The following is a 9,882-nucleotide window of genomic DNA, read 5'->3' on the forward strand; positions in this document are numbered from 1 at the left end:
AGTAAAAGTTTCCCATTACTAGATTCCCATGTAAGATAAGCCCCAGATAATTGCTGCCTATCGAGCTTCCAAGCCTTCGGGCCATGTTGGAGCAGGTCACGGAGGGAAGTGTTCCAGTCTAAAAGACAAGTGGAACCAATGTGTTTGAGGATTATAGAAAATGTTATTGCTAAGCATGTGGCAGAGATAGTAGCATTGGGGTTGGGGTAACAGTGGACCTATGGGAAACCAGGCAAATGGAAGAATGATGCAACCGTTAACCTAAGGAAAAATGAAGAAAAGATTATAGCTGTCATATACTACCTGGCTCCCCCATCAACTGTATTTGCATTGAATATTGTTGATTCATCCAATGAGGGCTTAGGTGGGGATACAGGGTGGTCGGGCGTGTGTGAGTTAAGTCATCTGCCATGGCAGGATGTCAGTAGACAATGTCCAAAAGTGATAATTCAAGAAATTCAGTGTAAACATATGTAGAAATATGGAAGGAGATCTGAGAGGGAAGATCGGAAAGAGTTGGTCCATCTGAGAACCACCAGTTTAAATTACAAGCTTTGCCTGTATAGCACTGGGAACTATATCTGGTCACTTACGATGGAGCATGGTAACTGAGAAGAAGGAATGTATGTGTGACTGGGTCATCTTACAGTACAGCAGAAAATTGACAGAACTCTGTAAACCAGCTATAATGGAAAAAAAAATACAAATCATTAAAATAAAAAAATAACGAAAAATAACCTATAAGATTTGCAGTGATACAAAGTGTTTTACTCATGGGAACATACATTATATTTGAGAGTCAATATTTTTCTTTTCTCAATATGTTAACTGACCTGAATATCATTTTGAATTCATTGTCCACGTCATCTTAGCATCAGAAAAGCAATGTGGAAACTCTGGCTCCTAGAAACTAAAGTTAAGTAAACTTGAATTGCTCTTAACAAAGGGATTTTCCAATCTGAACTTTTAATAGGAGAACTCTCACTTCTAGTTTTCAAAGCCTCATGAAGACAACTTTGGAGAATACTAAAAAGAAACTAGGGATGAGTCTTTTCAAGTAATAAGGCATTTAATAGTTATGCAATGAATTGAAAATCCCAGGTCGTTTCTACCAGACAAATAAAAATATATGAAAAAAAATGGGATTCATATATTTTCCTGTTCCATGCCATGGTACAGAAAATAAATTCTTAGAAGTTCCTTAGATCCAAGATATTATGACTTTTTAATTATAAGTTCTTGCTGGGCATTGTTAAAAATAGTATAGTGGGGAGTAATTGATGTGATTTTTCCCCAGTAGTTCAAAGCAAAAAAACCCACAAATCCATGTTTGCATTGATTATGTGACTGTTTCAAACTAAAATTTATGTAATTTTTATTTTTTACTATCCTAAGAGAGCAACATGGAGTTCCCTCATGACACAACGGATTAAGGAGCATCGTCAGTGCAGCAGCTTGGGTCACTACAGTGGCGTGGGTTCAGTCCCAGACCTGGGAGCCCTGCACCCAAGGCATATGGAAGTTCCCAGTCTAGGGGTCGAATCAGAGCTGTAGCTGCTGGTCTATACCACAGCTACAGCAACACCAGATCTGAGCCTCATCTGCAACCTACACCACAGCTCACAGCAATGCTGGATCTTTAACCACCGAGTGGGGCCAGGGATCAAACCTTCATCCTTATGGATACTAGTCGGGTTCACTACCACTGAGCCACAGTGGGAATGCCCTTTAAAGATTTTTTGACTTCATAAAAGTTACTTGTTATTGACCGTTTGCCTCTCAGGTGTAACAGCAAATCTCCACTTAAGGGATCTGGTGCATAATTAAACTAACTTTAACATGAAACAAAAATAAAGCAGACTGATAGACCAGTGGTTATCCATGGGGAGAACAAGGGGGAAGGGGGCAATATAGGACTCGGGAGATAAAGGGTTATTATGGGGTTATATGAAATCATGTATGTGAAACTTTTGAAAATTGTAAAAGCACTGTAGAATTTAAAGAAGTTTCATTCAATTTTTTTTTAAAAAGTACCTGGTCCATCTGGCTGACATATATTAATAAATTATGATTTTGCTTGGAGTTTCTGCTCTGGTGCAATGCGATCAGTGTAGCACCAGGTTGCAAGTTCAGTCCCTGGCCTGGCACAGAATCTGGCATTGCCACGGCTGCAGCATAGGTCGCAGCTGCTACCTGGATCTGATCCCTGGCCCAGGAACTCCATATGCCATGGGGCAGCCAAAAAAGAAAAAATATATGATTTTGCCTTTATTTAAATAAATAAATAAAGCATACTTTAGTAATACTCAGCATGTGCCATATTTCAAGTTGTCAGCCCCACATTGGGGGAGCACAGATGACCAGTTTTTACCAAACAGTGCAGATGAACCTTTAATATTTCACACTTAGAGGTCTCTGGAGAAATCATGTCCATTGGTTTGCACTGTAGGCTATCAGATTGGTCCTCAAATGAGAAATTTCTATACTCCTAAAATTGTCCTACTCTGAATTTGTTTTTATCCCTTGAAAATTATTTTTGTTGTTCTGACCAGGACTGTGTCCCAAACAACATCTTTCCTACCACTAACACTTCCTGAATCCCACATGGGTTTCAGGAAAGATACGTGGGTGGATTTCAAGATATATTTAGCAGTGGTCAAACAATAATGAAACTTAATATCTGTATTGTGGTTTTTCTATGGCGGACCCTGTGCTAAGTTCTTCGCCATGAATTGCCTTATTTAACAGTAGGACAGGAGGAGTTCCTGTTGTGGTGCAGTGGTTAACGAATCCAACTAGGAACCATGAGGTTGTGGGTTTGATCCCCGGCATTGCTCAGTGGGTTAAGGATCCGGCGCTGCTGTCAGCTCTGGTGTGGGTTGCAGACACAGCTCGGATCCCTCTTTGCTGTGGCTCTGGCGAAGGCCAGCAGCTACAGCTCTGATTAGACCCCTAGCCCGGGAATCTCCATATGCCATGGGAGCGGCCCTAGAAAAGGCAAAAGGACCAAAAATAAATAAACAAATAAAAAATAAGAGTAGGACAGGATATTTTCCTCTGATGGGTATTTTTTCCTCCATGACTCCTGCAGTAAGATCTCTAATAGAGAATGTGGGTGAGAAAGGATGCAGAGGAGGTTTGAGGAGAAATATAAAGATATGAGGTCATCATTTGGACAAAGAGAAAGCGGGTTGGGAATAGAGTGGGATGGGTGTTCTACATTATGTGAGTGAAAAAAAAAAAAAGCCAAGACACCAATCTCAAAGGGTTACATACACACTGTATGATTCCATTTATATGCCGTTGCGGAAATGACAAAATTACAGAGGTGGAGAACAGCTAAGTGGACATCAAGGGTTAGGGAAGGGAACGAGGAAGGGGAGGCATTCATTCGAGGAAAGGGATCCTAAATTTAAAGTGAAAATAGATGACTTGTGAGATTTTTCTCTTAGTGGAGACATAGGAAAAAAAGAAGGAATTTTGCAGGGCACATTCTCTGGAGAAACAGAAGAGTAAGGGAGCGAAGAGTATTTTCAGAGGCGTCCTTATAACTCTGGGCCATGCATTCTAGGCTGGGTGACATCCAAAGTGAAACTATTGGGAGCAGGGTTGCTGGATAGTCAGAAAGTAGGTTCTGTGGGTGGGCGGAGCATATGGTTGGGGAGGTTCCTGAGCAAAGAAGAGCTCGAAGAAGAGAAAGTAGCATCAGGAAAATGACATCTTTGAAATCGGGATTTCAGAGACAGTACCGTTTCTAGGTATGACAAGGGCCAGGGTAAGACAGTGGAGATGTATGTCTGAGAAGCACTGGAAGAAAAGGGGGTCCTTGGAAAAGAGGGGAGCAGACAACCAAGAGGCTGGCCAGAGTGTTGGGTGGGTTGTCCTTGTGAAGACTAAGGAGGGTGACTGTTAGGAGCTTGGAGAGCTCAAGGGGTGAGAAAAGAGATGACCAGAAGGTTGACAGGTGAGGCAGGGTTGACAGGTGAGGCAAGGAGATGGGAGGTGAGGCAAGGAGAGGGGAGAGAGGATTAGAAATCCAAGTAGAGAATCTCAAAAGATAAGTGGTTTTTGAAGGAGGATGGGTTGGGGCTAGACATAAATGTTGGGACGTAGCAAGATGGAGCTTGGACACCAGACTATCTTCTGCCCCTGAGATATGTGTTTAATAAAAATGAATGCTTTTTTTTTAAAATACTTGCCCCTTCATCATCATGTAGAGAAAGTAACATCCTCGTAGGGCAGCCAGCTTAATCAGAGCAAGAAGGCGAAGGATCAAGGGAGTGAGGACATCATTCCAAGGAGAAATGGAAAACACGGGGGGATTTGATAACCAGAGACTTAAATTTCAAAGAGTCAGAGAGGAAGGGTTTGAGGAGCAGGACATGGGTAGGAAATTGGGCTGGACTTAATGATGGACAGAGCAGGTCCAGCTATAAGGATCTGGGGGATGACTCAGGACTTAGGAGGCCCGAACCGGGCCTCCAGTGGGGGATGGGGCCATCTGAGAGGAGGTCAAGCACCTGTGATATTGTAGAGCCTGCCTGAATAGGTGGAGTCCTTGGCTCTTCTGTGGTGCTTGGGGCCATCTGAGCTTATTCATATTGCTCTTTAATCACCTGGAAGAAAATAACTAGGGCCCCTGCCTTGGGTATGCCCCAGAACACGTAACCAGGCAAAGCAGCCAATTCCACCAGGAAAACACACACTCATGGGCAGCAGTAATGAGACAACGGAGGAGAATCACCATTACAAATAAAGTGCAAAATGAATAGATACCAGCTGAGAGAGAATAATTGAGAAGATGGACCACAAATATGAGGGGAGATTCTATGCAGTGGGAGCTAGAAGTTGTTTAAAAAAAATAAGAGGGGAAGGAACCAAGGGGAAACATTTAGTATGAAAACTACAATAGTTTAAGTATTAAAGATCATAATACTTGGAATAAAATAAAAATGGATACAACTAAAGACAAATTCATGAGCTGGAAGATCCAGCTAGAGAAACTCTGCCACAAGTCAGCCAGAATGGACAAAGAGAAATTATAAAAGACACAATGAAATAGCACTATATATCTACTATGATGGCTAAAATAACAAACAGTGATTGTTTCAAATGCTGGCGAAGAAGCTGAGAAGCTGGATCACTCATACATTGCTGATAGGAATGTAAAATGACACAGCCACTCTGGAAAACAGTTTGGTAATTTCTTTCAAAAACAAACATGCAGCTCTTATACAACTTTCCAATTGCACTTCTTGGAATTCACCCCAAGGAAGAGAAAACTTGTATTCATACAAAAACTTACACAGTAATGTTCATAGCAGCCCCCAAACTGGGGCTGTTCTTAATAGCCCCAAACTGGAAATATTATGTATGCCCATCAGTGGGTGAAGAGTTAAACTTTGGTACCATATTTCATACCATAGAATATTACACAAGAATTCGAGGGAATGAATTACTGGTACATGCAACCTCACAGGCTAGTTAGATGTAAAGGGCATTATACTGAGTGAAAAAAAAAGCCAGTCTCAAAGGGTAACCCACTGTATGATTCCATCTGTATAACATTCAAAAATGGCAAAATTATAGAGATGGAGATAAGTGTACATCAGGGCTTAGAGAAGGAGGGCAAGAGTCAGGGAAGGAATTCCTTTGTGGTGATGGAATATTGCAGTATTTTAGTGGTGGTAGTAGTTATGTGACTCTGTGTGATAAAATGTCATAGAATTTTACACAACGACATTTTAAAAACCTATACATGCCCAAACTAGTGAGGTCTGAGCAAGTTCTACAATCTAGTTAGGTGTATGGTGTGCCAGTCGCTTGATTTGGTAATGCACTTTAGTATGTAAGAGGCCACCACTGGAGGGAGATGGGTGCGTGGGACCTCTGCATACTACTTTGCCGCTTATTAGTTTATAATTATTTCAAAATAGAAATTTTTTAAATGAGAAGAAAGTATTAAAAATATATATATAGTAATAGAAGAATAAGCGCCACCAACAGGATAATAGGAATCATAGGAGAGAAAAATATGTAGGAGGAACTATCTCAATAAAAAATGAAGGCAAATGGTTTAGAATTAAAGAAAGAATGAAAAGGCTCAGATTGAAAGTGTTCATATACTACCAGACTAACTGATGAATACTCATATATTCTAAGGATGTTTAAAAATATTGAAGACTGTTTTCAACTGTAATTCCAGAAGGTTACACAGAGGAAGAGCAGATCACTTCTAAAGAGTAAGAAGCATGATAGCATGAGATCTCTTCAAACCAGTAGGAGTGTAAGCAGATATAATTGTCATGAACACACATGCAGTTAACTATACAAACTCAAAATGTAGCAGCAAATGACAGAACTTCAGAGAGAAAATAGAGTAACAGTTGTGAGAGATTTTGACACACCCCTTTCATTCAGGCAGGCGATCAGGAGGACACAGATAAGCAGAGATAGGGAAATTCTAAAAAAATTAAAACCTTAATAAATGAGATATGGGTACATAACAAATAATGTGTTCTTTTGTTTGTTTTTTTTAATGGCTGCACTCATAGCACATGGAAGTTCCCAGGCCAGGGACTGAATCCGAGCCACAGCTGTGACCTACACCACCAGCCGTGCTGGATCCTTTAACCCACTGGGCCAGGCTAGGGATTGAACCGGCATCTCCCCAGTGACCTGAACTGCTGCAGTGGGATTCTTAACCCACTGTGCCGCAGCAGGAACTCCAGCAAAGAATGCTTTTGATTACAAATGGAACATTTACCCCCACCGGAAAAATTAGATGATTAAGGATTAATATCAAGAACCCATGTTCCTATAATGCATCAATAACAAAATAATAATGATTACAAATGGATAACTTTAAAAACCATATCTGTTTGGAAACTAAATACTCAGTACTGAATAACCCTTTGGTTAAAATGAAATCTACTTCAAAAATTTTCAGTGTCTTACAGAAAAATTTTATTGCATAGTTTTTTTCATATAGGGCTAGTGTATATTAAATAGGTTTCTCCTTAGATATTTCATGGCTTCTGCTGCTATATGTATAGGTTATTTTTTCCATTACATACTCTCTTCAGCCATTATTGGTGTATAGGAACCTCCTAATTTTGTAAGTTGATCTTGATTCATATATTTTACTGAGCACTCTTCTAATTTTAATAACCAAATTATCTTGGCTTTTTTAGGTGGTCATATGATCCCTCAAATAATGACAGTTCGCACCCATCCTTTCCAAGACTTACCATTTAAATTCCTATGTCGTCTTTGTGCCAGATATTGCTTCTACTTTAAATATTGGCTCATCACTGTCCTATGCATGATTTGAATTGGAAATGTCTAATGTTTCTTCCATTTACTGTACTATTTCTAAAAGATACTTTATATGATATTAAGTAACTGTCCATATGTTAAGTATATTTCCATGTATTTCTCTTAATAAGAATGAGGCATTCTCAACACATGGCCTCCTTCTCTAAGGAGCTGACTGCTCTTCATCTCCATGTGAAGACAGAAAAAATAGGAGATAGGGTTTGGGGTGCACATCCTCAGCCCTTTTATGGATAAGCCCCTGGAGTAGCAAACATCATCTCCACTCACATCTCCAAGGCCAGATATTCATCACATAGGCACATCTAGCTGCAAGGGAGGCCAGTGACCATTAAGGGTTTTCACTCAGCAGCCTATGCCCAACTCAGATACTAGTACCATAGACATGCAGAGAGCAGGTGCTGGAAGACAGCTAACTACGCAAGATAATAAGACGCTTTATTCCTCTCATTCATTCATGTACTGAAAAGCATGAACACATTTTCTAAGGTTAAATCACCTTCCCCTTCCTAGGATAAAACCCCTGGGTCCTGAAGATTTTTTACTGTATTGTTGGAATCTATTTGTGTTTTATTTTTGCATCTGTGCTTGTTAAGAAATAATTTTTAAATTAATGCAGAAAGTGGTAATACTTTACATTTCCATGGTACTTTGAAGATTTTGTAAATCATCTCACATACATTATCTCGCTTAAGAAGAGATGATAATCAGACCCTGACTGTAAAAAAAAAAAAAAAAAAAGCGATATGAAATGTATACATAGAAAATGTCTGCAAATGGAAACTGCAAGTTTCTCTTAGTATTGATTAGATTCTAAAGGACCTTCCACGAAACTAAAGTAAGGATTACAGGAGAGAGAGGATTCAAAATAGATTTTTTCTCATGTAAACTTAGGAGGATATTATTATTCTATAAGATGCACAAGGAGAAATGCGGCTGCTGCTTTGTAAAATATCTAGCCCTGCCGTGTTTGAACAACCTGATTTTGAATTCTTTAGTAACGGATTTTCTGGTTATTCAACATTCTTTGGCTTTCTGAACTTTCAATTTTGATTCCTTACTTATCTACATGTACCAAATTAGATGATGGCAATTGAACCCTCTCCTGGGAAAAGGAAGCCCTAAAACTACAGGATGAGCTTGCCGTTTTTCTCGTGGCCAGGTCATATGTGTCCTGGTCACACGTTCTCTCCAAGGCTGAAGAGCTTTTCCAGCATACACAGTAATTACATAGCAGCGATCACTCAGAAGTAGAAAGTGGCTTCAGGAGGAAAATAGATGGTAGGCTGACATCATTTTGCAAAAAGAGGTGCTCTCTGTTACAGGGCCTAGACTTCAAACATAGAAATGCCCCAAAAGCAGGGCCTCTTTGTAGATTTTACCCATACAAAATATGCTATTTGTTGACTTCTCTTTCCCAAGTCTCAGAGCCTCCTGTGTGTCATCGATTAGATACTTACAGCAGCACTTGACTCTGAGCAGATCACTCAGCTGGGCTTTCAGCACTCGCTTTCCTCGCCGCCCCCCCCACTCCTCCCCCTTCTCTCCCTCATGCACACCCTCAGAAGCAACTACCCTACAGTCTACTTGGGGGAGAACCTGCTGGCTTCTCCCTGACACTAGCTGCACATTCCACGATGAAGCAAAGGTCAGGGAACTGGCTGATAACCCACACTGGGGCATGTGTCTCATTGGAACAGATCTGACCCCATAGCAGGCTTCTGCCCTAGATTTTGTTTGTGCATTGATCAGACCGAGCAGGTAATTCATCCAAATCCACTTTGTACCATTTTTGGATACCCTATATGCCTAAACTCTTAATGACTGTTGAGATAAATGAATATCCTCAGTATCTCTTTTTACCATGCAAAATACAAAGCTTAAAGTACATGGAAAAATTCCCCAGAACCCCCTCTATTTTTTTTCTTTTTATTTTTTTGCTCACCATCATGAAGTCTAGAAATTCATTATGAATATTGAAAATGAATAAGGTTGAGGTCCAGATGGAGACACCCCATTTCCATTTTCACTGTCTTCTCAAGGGATGTGATCTATCATGAAGGCACAGCAGTGGAGTGAACAATATAGGTTGTGTACCAAACACTGAAGTTTAAAATAAATGCTTTAAAATAGCTAATTATACTTTACCCTACAGGAAGAGAAAATGTTTTCTCGTGTCCTTGAAAATGAGTGATGGGTAATTTAAAACTTTATGGATATCCAAAATTTAGTTGCCTATTTTTAAAATGCTGAGCTAAGGTTTGAAAACAACTGTCTGGTTCAGGAGCTCCATTCCTCACTGTTAGCTCTATGGTTTCTTAATACAAGTAGATATTAGGAAATTGTAGAGGGGAAATTAGTGAAGAAAGAGTTAGGCTGCCAAATAATATGTTAAGAGCTACACAACTAAAAGGGCCTGATATTGGGTCAGCAAAACAGAGGTCAACCTTACAATAAAACAAAACCCAAAAGGAGACCCCCAGTATGCCTGAAAGTTTAGGGAAAAATTAAATTGTATCCTGTCTGTCTCCTCTCTGCCCATCACAT

The 9,882-nt window shown here is 40.0% G+C and overlaps 1 protein-coding gene across 2 annotated transcripts in view; it reads left to right on the forward strand.

Annotated features, from left to right (window-relative positions):
• RNF150 (ring finger protein 150) overlaps window positions 1–9,882 on the forward strand; it is a 248,337-nt gene that overhangs the window by 132,901 nt on the left and 105,554 nt on the right. The gene's annotated exons all lie outside the window — the stretch shown is intronic.

This window comes from Sus scrofa, chromosome 8 (assembly GCF_054392235.1).
Source record: "Sus scrofa isolate SSC_HxYL_T2T_F1_AM1 chromosome 8, Sscrofa_HxYL_maternal_Yorkshire_Landrace_v2.0, whole genome shotgun sequence".
Taxonomy (NCBI): domain Eukaryota; kingdom Metazoa; phylum Chordata; class Mammalia; order Artiodactyla; family Suidae; genus Sus; species Sus scrofa.